This window comes from Zeugodacus cucurbitae, chromosome 4, assembly GCF_028554725.1.
Source record: "Zeugodacus cucurbitae isolate PBARC_wt_2022May chromosome 4, idZeuCucr1.2, whole genome shotgun sequence".
In the NCBI taxonomy this organism is placed as follows: Eukaryota; Metazoa; Arthropoda; class Insecta; order Diptera; family Tephritidae; genus Zeugodacus; species Zeugodacus cucurbitae.
In genome coordinates, this window is record NC_071669.1 from 59,283,492 (window position 1) to 59,295,957 (window position 12,466).

The following is a 12,466-nucleotide window of genomic DNA, read 5'->3' on the forward strand; positions in this document are numbered from 1 at the left end:
CTGTAGCGCTTTATACATAGCCGCGAAATTCAAAAGAAAAAAGGAAGGGAGATATTTGACAACCTAATCTTTTAATGTAATTCAGGGGGAATCTGTTTCTTCTAATAGTGTGGCTCTGTACCAAAAATGGTTAAAATCAGGTCATAACTTCCCCAAGCTCCCATAAACCTAATCATAGGGTTTTCAAAAATACAGTGGGCTTCATTCCGCATATATCGGTTAATATGTTAAATATCTTAGCCAAAAAAGTACAGTAAAGTCTTGGATATAGCATACCTTGATTGTGAAAATGAGAGAAATTGGTTCAGGAATTACCTCAGCCCTCCTATACTATATATATGATGATTTTCGTTGTTCTATTGTACTTTATGCCGAATGTATGGGTCAAATTGTGTGTTATCTTAATAAAATTGCAACAATAAATTGCGAGTGTATGTACAAAATGTTCGGTTGCACCTGAGCTTAGCACTTCCTTACTTGTTAACAAATAAATTTTAATATTACATGAAAAAACTTTTTGTTACAATGATTTAGAATTTTATATTTCCATAAATCTTAACCACAATTACGGAATAAATAATAAATTATTTCTAAGATTACCACAGAACGTCCATGAAATGGTGTAAATTTTAATATATTTTCAAACCACACCAAATATTTATGACCAATTAATTTTTTTTTTTTTTTTTTTTTAACCCAAACGATTACCCTCCTCCCGCCCAACCGACGCGTGGGGCGCAGTCCGCATACGAGCGGAATTTGCCGAGTCTAGAAAGGCAAGAGATTTTTAAGCGTCTGGTTCTCAAACTGCTCAGCTACAGAAAGAAACATTTCAACAGCTGAGATTTAAAAATTTATAAACACAAAAAGTTAAAAATTTCTGAATATTACTTATTAAGAGAAGACAAAATAGTTTTTTTGATGCTAAATATTGAGTCAGATGGATCAAGTGTGCTGGAATGTGAATTAAAATCATGACATATTCGGCGGAATGGTTCATTTAACTCAAAATTTGTTCTAGAAGATTTTAGAAATAATGGTCTAAACTGATCTAAAGATTCAATCTTGAATCCCAATGTAAGTGGCCTAAAGCAAAAAGTAAAAATTGTTTTTGAACGGACTCAAGCTTATCAGAATGGGATTGATAGCTAGGATTCCATACCACAGAACCATACTCCAATATAGGCCTTACCAATGTTGTAAAAAGAATTTTAGTAATATACGGATCATTAAATTCTTTAGACCAACGTTTAACAAAGCTAAGAGCACCTTTAGCTTTTAAGACAATTGAATTTACATGAGAATTAAAATTTAGTTTAGGGTCCACAGTAACTCCTAAATCAACAAAGCCAAAAACTTGCTCTAAACTAAAGTTATTTCTTACGTAGGGAGAAAGATAAACAGTTCTACGGGAAAAGCACATCGTTTTACATTTTTTAAGATTCAGTGGCATATCATTTTTGTGACACCAAGTAACTAAATTATTTAAATCCGATTGCAACTCAGTCCTTTCGTTATGAGAAGTATATGATTTAAAAAGTTTTACATCATCCGCATATAATAAAATTTCTGAAAAACTTAATTACAGAAGGTATATCATTGATGAACAACAAGAACAGAATTGGGCCGAGAGACTACCCTGTGGAACCCCTGAAGTGACACTAATTGAATCGGATAATGTATTATTAAATAAAACTTGTTGTTTTCTGTTAGTAAGATATGAGGATACCCATTCAAGAAGTCTTGGTTGAAAATCAAGAAGATTCAGTTTTTGCAAAAGAATTGAGTGGTTTACTCTATCGAATGCATTACTAAAGTCTGTATATATAACATCAGTATTCTTATTATCCCTAAAACCCATTGACACATGGTTTACAAATTCAAGCAAGTTTGTTACTGTAGATTTCCCTTTACAAAATCCATGCTGAGAAAATGAAATTAAAGGAGATATTAAGAAAGTTATTTGGTCAGTGACAATAGCTTCAAAAAGTTTGGGTATAGCTGACATTTTAGCTATCCCCCTATAGTTCTCAACAGATGATCTAACTCCACTTTTATGCAAAGGTAATATAAAAGAGTTTTTCCACATTGACGGAAAAATACCTTGTTTAAGAGATAGGTTAAAAAGCTTAGTTAAGGGCAGATAAATATATTTTGCACAATTTTTAAGAAAGCTTGAGGGAATCATATCAGGGCCATATTTAAACGAATTTTTTAACGTAACTAAATAATTTAAGATATCTGATTCAGAAATAATTGGTGTATTAATTACAGTACTCGGACATAACACTTGATGATATGGCATATTCATAGGGTAGTTTGAACAATAATTGGATTTGAAGAATTCTGCAAACATATTAGAAATAATATAATTGTCACATGACATTGTTGATTTACATATATTTCATCGCGGACGGAAAATTGGAAATCCTGCGTTTGGAGTTAACGAAACCATAAAACAATTTCAGATTACGAATAATATTATTTTTTACTTTGATTATGTAGTTATTATAACATTTTTTGTTCAGTTCCTCAAACTGTCGACGCAATTAAAAAAAAAATTCTTCTAAGTAGAAAACCAAGAGGTTAAGTGAAACCCAAAACTTTAAATTGAAAATGTTTTAAGTTTCCGGAAATTGTATTTATATAAATTATTATAAAAAATATGAATATTTTCAAGATTTCTTCATATTAGCGGGTAAAACCTAGAACTCAACATTCGTAAAAACAAATATTTTCCCCAAATGGAATCTTGGAAATAGTTTCATTTCTTGCACTCAATAAGTCATCATAAGATGTCATTTCCTAAAGTTTTTTTTACAACTTACTGTACGTTTGAGTTAAATTTTGATTTTAATGCCAAAAATTTGGTCTGTGCGAAGAAATCGTATTATGGCTAGAATAACCAAACAAAGGTATAACATCACTTTGCTGGTTTTGAAATAAAAATACCTTCAAATACATTCAACTAGCAATGTACTCTTGTGTTCTTTTTAGTTTCTATTATTAATTTCGTGCAATTTCGTGTTTTTTTGATTAGACATATTTTATTTGGCACGCTTGCAAGCCAAATTAATCAGATATTGCCAACTACAACGCTTTTAATGAAATTCTATAACACCAAACTAAGCATGAAAATAATCGTATCATATAATTAAATCAATATTGTGGCTATACTTATCTAGTATCAATGTACGTAACAAATCAGCTGATTTCCTGCGTAATAACATCTGAGCAAATATTTATAGACATTACACACATATTTATCTATATATGTAAGCGCATCCACCTGTGTACTGGCAGTCTCAAAATTACTTGAATTGTTGACATTGTGCCGCAATCATAAATACTGTTAGTTACACGCTTTTGCATATTACAGAGCATACCTTCACATGCTCTCTGCGCCAGCAAACAACGCTCTCTCTGTAATAGCCAGCTTTCGGCACTTTAATGTTGCAAATGCAAAAGCTCTCAGATTAAAATCCTCACTTTATTTTATGCTTTGTGGTTTTGCTTACATTTTGTTTTTGATTTTTTTTTACTTTGAACATTTTTGCCGGCATCAGCAACAAGCATAAAAACAATGGACCAACATAAAAGCACAGTTACGCGCCAAAAACCTTTGGTGACAAGACAGATTTGGATTGTAGAATAAAGCAAGAATTTATGAACGATTTCTTTGTAAGAAATTTTAGGACTCGAGGCGATTTTATATTCTCTTGGAAATCAGTTGTCTTGTCGACAATGTCTTTTTGAATAAAAATATATTTTTTTTATAAAAAATGTCAACAAAAGCGTGTCTTTGATACCAGAATGGTTCATTCCCAACCAAATTTGCTTAATACCAGCATACAGACTGACATTAGGCAGTAGTCTGCTTTAGAAGCCGAAAAGAAGCGTTTTTAGCATTTTTTTTTTTAAAGGGAAGGAAATGATTGTAGTAAACGGAATTTTAAGACGATAGTTTACTATATTTAAGGGAGCGCCTGGAGTCTGTACTTGTAAATCGGTGCCGGTGATGGAGGTCGTGCAATGCATCTGAAACAGTCGAACCAATTTTTTTTTTAATTTTTATAAGTTTCTTTTCTTTATGAACTAAAAAAATACCGAAGAAATTATAAAATTCCAAAGTTTGAAAAAAAAATTCACTTTTTTAAGAAAAAAATTGACTTTAAGTTGCAAAACAAGTAGTTTAAATAATACTTTCGTCCAACTTTTTTAGTTCAAATAAGAAGATAATTCAATACTTTTTTTAGTTCAAAGATAATTTAATACTGAAACTAGATCACTTTGTTTTTTTTCAATCGGACATATATTCTTTGTGCTATCGCCGGCACCGTTTTCTAACACTTGTGAAAATGAAAACTCGAGAAATTTAGTAGTAGAACCTGGTTCATGATACCGAAACATCCCAAAAGTTTTATTGGAGCCGAAAACAATTTCCAAATCTATTAGGAAGTCCAACTCGGCCGGATATAAAGTTCCGAATCCATTCTCGAGAAGTCATAATTTACTTCTCAATATTCCGGAAATCGTATATTTCGAAATTCGTTTCAAGAAATTCACTCATAATCGGAGTAACGCTACAACTGTGGATCCTACTCCAAATTTGCTCTCGGGAAAGAACAAATACTTCCAGACTCACTATTATTTTCTTCTGTTAAACAAAGCCTTCATTATCAACACATTATACACCCATAAACTCAGACTTTCAAGCATATACTCCGCAGCTCCGCATCATCAACCAAGACTCCGATAGCCAACCTTGCAGCACATTTGCACAGGTCATCATTTTCACATTCGCCGCATACAAAGTCATAATTAAAGTAAATATTTAAATTTTCTTAAAAAAACTGGACGCATTCCATATTCTTACATACAAACAGACCACAACTATAAAAAATTATGCCCTAATTAATGAATTATGAATTTTTTTGACGCCGCCTCGTCGCCAATCAGTGAAGCGAAGGCAAAACAGCATCGAAAAAAAATTGTCAGCGCATAAACAATAACTTATAAACAAACACTTGAGTCGCACAATGTGTTGCCCACTGAAATTTGGAAAAAATAACAGTGATAATAATGTGGATACAATGTTGCATTAAAAAATAAACTGCCTCGAAAAGTGGATGCTCGAAAGTGACTCGAAAGCAGAAGAAAAATGTGGATATATATCGTCGACGTTGGTAAACTACCTTACCACTCATAGAATGACCAGCAAAGGGAACTAAAAAAGCGAAAAACAAGAAGGTAAACAACGGAGAAAAGTTATCTCGTAATATAATTTTGCGATTTCGAAGGATTCATAAAAGTAACAATATTATTAAAAAGGTATATTAGGACACCACATGAAAATAGTTGGGTAAAATAAAATGCCGACAATTTCTCCGAGTAATATACTCAAATAAAGGTCAAAATGGTTGTATGCCAATAAGAACCAGGCTAATAAGCCATTGTCTGTAATTTTGAGTATCTAAAGTTCTCTGAAACATCTGATTATACATCTTAATATATTTTTAATTATATTCACCTTCTATTTAATTGACTTTTCAAAACATGCACCATATGACTTCATTATTAACCCATTCAAGAGAACAGTTTTAGAGGCATAAACCAGGTAAAAGATTTTTTCAAAACCTCTCAGCCTTATACTCTTACAACAATTTATTCCGTACGACTTTCTCCTCCGAACCCTTTTCCTACTATGTTTTAATGAACATTATTCTAACCTCTTTGTCTTCGTTGAACAATATCTGCTTCCGTTTTAAGAACATATTTAGTGTTAAAACAGAATTCGAGAATATCAAAAATTGTATTTATTTGAAAGGTATGAAATCCGAAAATAAGAACTAGAAGAGAAAAACTATTAGTTTTCCGGAATTTTTTCAACCGAAAGAGTTGTCCAATACGCAATTTGATGTCTCTCACACACTGGACCCATTAAACTATTCCGATCTCCTATAGCACCACTAACAGTTTATGACACTTAAATGGCTAAAGCCTTTGATTTAACAGAACACAAAGGAAAATGCTTCCAAAAATAATACATAAAACTATAAAAAATTGCAAAAGTCTCATTTTAATCCCATATGCCTGACCGAGTTTCACACCCAAAAGACATTCAAATTAAGAGTCAGTTATTGTTTTTGTAAATACACAACAATACAGAAGACTTATTGCATCTGCTGAGTGCAACCAACAACAAAAGATATAAATTTTAAAATAAAATAAAAGCAAAAGCATTAAAAAATCCCACTGGATTAACTCTTCCAGTCATCCGCAGCCAAGTTGGCTCAACCGTCCACGTCAGGTTCTATTTTAGTAGCATTTTCAATCAGTAGCCACATCACTTTCGGCTGTCATAGTACTTAATTAACATTACAATTAATCAGGCACTTTATTGATTACTTTTAGCTTCTGTATTTTTTCAAAATTTTCACTCCAATTTTATTTTAGTCCATTTGATTTGTTATGAAAAATCGTCTTAGATATACATATATATGCGAATTTTGTACGAAATAAAAAATAACGGCAATCATATAAAATGAAAAAAATATTATTTTGCACTCGACAACATATGAGTTGAGTTAAAAATAATTATTACAAACGGCTGTTTAGGTGGGTTGGATGTTGTGGGTGCTTGCACGTACATTCTTATGGAACATATGGATCATCTTTAGTATGTAAATAAATATATGTATATGTATGTATGTTTATATATTTCTATATTAAATCATAAAAAATTAAATTGGTTATTAAAATCGTCTACTACAGTGACTCAAATATACGATTACAAAATTTTGGAAAATTATTTTGGGTTTCCTACAGTAATATCATTTCTAAAATCATGAAGGCGAACACCGAATGCTCGAAAATACGTTTACAGGCATGCATATATACCAAAAATGTGTTAAAAAATAACGGTAATTTCATTTTCTGAAAAGAAAATGTTGATTAATTCGTCTGCATTCAAATAGTCCCCATTCGACCTGCACTTATACCAGCGCTTCTTCAAATCGTCGAAACACGATGCTGTATGCCACCGGAATGAAGCGGCATATTCAACAAAATTTGTCAACCCATTAATCTTCTTATCATATCTAGATAAAAATTTATGTCAATCTCATATAAATAAAAATAAGAAAACTATGAAAATGTGTCCTTGTATGAAACGAATTAAAAAGTTTACAATCGTAATAAGATCGCACAATCCATTCATATACATATGTAGATACCCACGAAAACATGTCAATGAAGCTGTCCAAAAAGCATATTCAAAAACAAGTACGAAGCAATTATGCAACAGCTGCCGCATTTCAGTTGACATAACATTTCATTTTTACAACAATACAAAAAAAATAATCTGAAAAAAAAAATTATAAAAAAAGTTAAATCAACTGGTTCATTGAGAAGTTGCAACTTCTGCAGTGTGTGACCCATTTTCAATTGTTGACTTTTGTTACTTGTCAACATAAATATGGACGCCGACACATACAATATTTATATGCAAATACATTATATTGGTGCATCCACAAATATGTAAGTGAGTATTGATTATTGCATAAAATACTGAAGTGTGTGGCATACAGTTGAACTCAATAAATAGCAACTTACACGGAGTATCCATGGCTGTGGAGCTTCTTTTAGCGATTGACCACTTTTTGAGATATTGCGCGGAATCAATATAAAATTAATGTTTTAGTATTTCATTTCAATTGTTAGTGAAATTATAATAATAAAATAAATTATAATAATAAAATAACTGATAACATTTAATATAATATTGGTAAAAATCAGTTATAATTTTTTTCAAAATTTAATTTTTTATATAAATTCGCTATAATAATTATTTAAAATTTTATTTTATTTAAAAACAAGATTATTAATAATAATTAAAGAATTATTTAATGATTGTTGTTCTCACTCGAAGTTAGTGTCACCTTACATTTTATGTACAGCTATGCAATAGCCTTTACTTCCATAATCAACTAATATATTTTTCGCAGTGTTGAAATGTTATTAGTGACATTAACATTTACTCTCTCTCGCTCAATCAGTTTGTCATTTTTGATCCTAACCGAAAGTTTAGCTTCCTTACCTTTTTTGTGTATATCAATCTATTATCTAATACCTTCATAATCTCTTCATATATTTTTTTTCCAGTGGCATTTCAACTATGACCTCTCTCTCTTTCTCTATTGCACACTCTCTCACCAGTTCAATATATATCTCACACATACTATACTTCCGATTCCAGTATAACTCTCCTTCCGCTCTTAATTTCCATTTCCTTTCATTTTATAAAAATAGCGCGCGCAACTTAAGAAAAGATGCGTATATACGAAGAGTTAATATTTCCCTAAAAGTGAGGAACTTATATAGTAACAATTGGCGGAATTTCTTGGAAAGATAGCGTCAGAAAGTATACATTTATATATCGAAAGAGGGGAATAATATAGTATATAAGTTAGTTATATAAGTTTTTTCTAACTATATAGAAGCAGTTATTAGTTTTAGATATCTTGATTTTAAAAATATTCTTATTTTTATATGTATACCGAAAATATACCTGTCATAAGTGAAATTAATCTTCATATTATTGAAAAAAATTATTTAAAAATTCCAGAATTTCAATAAAATATTTTTAATCGTTTTCTAGTTGGAAATATGCATATTGGAATTTATGAATAATAATATAATGCACTTACCTTATACTTCCAATTGTTTTTAATTGCATCTTCAATTGAAAATCCGCAGTTACTGTTCACTATATATATACATATAGATATAGATATATAGATACTCCGTACCAGTGTTATATATTAATCTTCGCGCTTTCATTTCCAACGACTTTCAAATTATATATGAAATACATTCGCTCTCTCATTACATTCAAATTATTTCCGTTTCCAAGATACTCATTCTTCACGTTATCTGTTCCTTTACCTAAAAATTACAAGAAGAAGATGATGTAGATGATGAGACATACATACAAATTCACATATATACATACGGCTAAAATTTAATCAATCGCATCTCAGTTTGTTTGATCTATAATTTTAAATATTCTCTTTCCTTTTAGTAGAATCCATAGTTAATGTTTATTAATCGTGATTAATATATTTATTTAATACTTTTTACTACAAATTTTCACAATTTTAGACCGCACTTGCAGAATAGGACCGCACGTTTCCGCAGACAAGACAAACTGACTGTATTCTCATACTCAGAACTCCTAATTTCCTGTGTCACTTTCCTGAACTTTATCTGCTCTCTCATTCACTCATTCCAGCTTAGTATCTAACTTCTTCCGTTTACATATATCCGCTTCCTATAAAGTTCTCTCATGCTGAGAGATCGAAATTCTCCTTTCTTGCCAAACTTAGAAAAGAGTTCTTGTAGTTTATGAAACCTCCTAAAGCTGAATATATCTCTCTTACACATGTTTTTCAATTCCATAACTCTTACCGGTAGAGGTGCTTGCTGAATTGTATGTATCCATTCTAGCACATATATTTTTCAACTTCATATATTTTACAACAATTTAGCATTTTCTTTACAAATTTTATAATCCTTTAACTTTAATTTTAGTTAGTAAATCCACCTTTTATTATTTATGATTTATTTAATAATTTTTACTCTCATTTTTAATAACCGAAATCCGCACGTTAAATTAACAACCGTTCTGTTTCACCGACCACGCGAACTAACTGTGATATACTCCTTTGTCCTACCAACTACATTGATATTCAAACTAGAACTAGATGATCTCTCTCACTCATTCCAATGCTGGCGAATAAGCTTCCAGCTTCCAACTTCCCCAGTGCAGATAATGCCTACTCTCTTCGTTAGTACGTTTAACAATACATAACACACATTCGCAATGACAGTTAAATAATCAATGGAGTGAAGTAAGAGAGTAAGCATGAAAAATTAGATCTCCTTGTGACTTAATATGAAGAAAATTTGAGGGGAGAAATTATCTTAAAGCTAACATAAAGAGTGAAATAATTGCAAAAATTGCTCTGAGAGAATAGAGCGGATCCGGAAGTCAAGAGCCGATCAATTGTCAAGAGTATTAAAAATTTATTAAATATTTATTTACAGTGACACTCAAACTGTATATCTCTCTCTAACGCACTACAGCGAATACCTTTAATGTATATTCGCTTGCTTGTGCTCTTTTACCCACACACTCTTCATTTTTATACCCGCGCACAATTTATCACAGGAGTTGTTGTAGTTTAGTACTCCCAACAGTCCCAAGTAAAATCCTCTGCAATTTTTTTTTAATCACCCACTAGAACTCACCACTGTAAGGATGTACAGCGCTGGCCACACGCAGGCTGGTGCGCATGCATGTCAGCTGACTAAACATGTTAAACGGTGTTTAATTGCTTTTCGCTGTTGCAACAACATTTACACTAATTGCTAGTGCGCACACCATCCGCATAAAATGACATCGAAATTGAAAAGTAAAAGTTAAGAGCCAAATACCCTGGACCACATAAATGCTGTCCGCTTACGGTTAATTTTATTGGAGTAGCCGGTTTGTAAGTTGAAATTCAGTAGCTGCAATGCAACGGGAGTGACGATTTGGTACTCACCAAGTACAATAAAGTAGCGAGCGTAGTAAAGTATCCGGTTAGTCCTGCTTACCTGATACATGATGTAGAAATGTACAGAATGAAATAATATTGAATAATTAACTTATCAGAAAATATAGATATGGGCTTCAACATAATTATTTTACGCTATTAATTGTGCTTGGGTATAACTACCATGAGTGTAGGCAGAGAGAGAGAGAGAGAGAGAGACAGATAAATTTGAATGTAAATTCAACAAAAGAAAATGACAGTTTATATGAAATTCCTCCTCTTAAAAAATCCTTTCATATAAATAATAAGATCTATGAAGAAAATCAGAGAGCAAAGAGAGTGCATAAATAATCTCTTTTTAATTGCTGTCTTTAATATTGGTTCGAAATTGCGGTTGATGAATGAGAGATTAACAAACTCTGAACTCAAGAGAGTACATAGGAAGCGGAAATAAGTACAACTAAAAATAAAGTACAATACAATATAGTACAATACTGGAATGAGTGTAAGGGAGTACCAGTGCTAGTTTTAATATCACTGTATATTTGAAGTTCTGACGAATTCAAAACTCGAGCGGCTTCATTAGTTGGAGTCGACAGCTGACGCGTGCGGTCGTAATTCTTTCAGTGAAAATTTAGTTGCGAAAACTTTTAGTATAAAGTGTAAAATATATAATAAAATTTGGTAAGTTAAGAGTAATTAATATTATAATACTCATTGATACATCAAATTTGTAAAAAAAATATAATATATTGTTAAATACATTAAATTAATCAGGGCTTTGAAAACGAAAACTAAAGTATATACACACATCTACGCAGGAGAAGTTTCTACAAGAAGCAGGAGAAGACAGTGAGAGAGAGATAACAGATACACAATTTTGAATCGGGATAATTCAGCGGTTGGAAATTTGATTACTCATTGACAATTATATCCGCTTTTAAAGTTATTCCAATATAGGAGAATCATTTCCACTGATCAATTACTCATAGAGAAAAGAGCCGCGGATTGGCTGATAAAGCTTAAAAGAGTTTTTGCTTCTGAAAAGTTTTAAAGCTTATGTACATGAGCACAGAGAGAGCTCTTCAACATCAACAACAACGGAGCAAGAATAATTAATTTCTCTGAGCGGAAGAATAGATTATAGGAAGCGGAAATAAATTTACCGTGTACAGCAAGGTAAGGCATCTAAGAGAGTATTGCTAATAGTTTTAAAACCACTGTATGTTTGAGGTTCAAAAAATTATAAATGTGGAGAAGTTTGATTAGTTTGTGAGTAGTAAGAGTATTTTGGATAGTTTCAATATCATCGGATACAAGTATTATAAGAGTGTAATTTATCTATTACTAGTCAGCGGAAGAATAATTAATTTCTCTCAGCGGAAGAAGAGTTTATAGGAAGCGGAAATAATAAATACATATTTCGAATATCACTCATGTGACTGAAAGAGAGCTATAATAATAGTTTTAATATCACTTATTTAGGAGTTTCAACATACATGAATATCGAAGGGTTTGGTCAGTTCGTGTCGTCGGTCAAAGCGTGCGGTTTACACTTTTTTCAGTGCAAATTTTTATTGCGAAAAGTACTATTTTAAAGTGAAAAATAAATAATAATAATAGTGAGATTGTAATATTAAATGAAATCATACTAAAAACTCATGGAATCTGTAAAAAAAATATTATTGGTAAATATATTGAACTAGCCAGGGGTCTGTAAACGATATGTACATATATATTGGACATTTTGTAGGCTTGTAGCAAAATTGAAATCAAAAGCACTGGAAAATGAGAGTGTTTTGGAAACGGAAATACATTCCAGATAAGGAGAGAGTATACATATACTCATATTTTTGGGTTCACTGGAA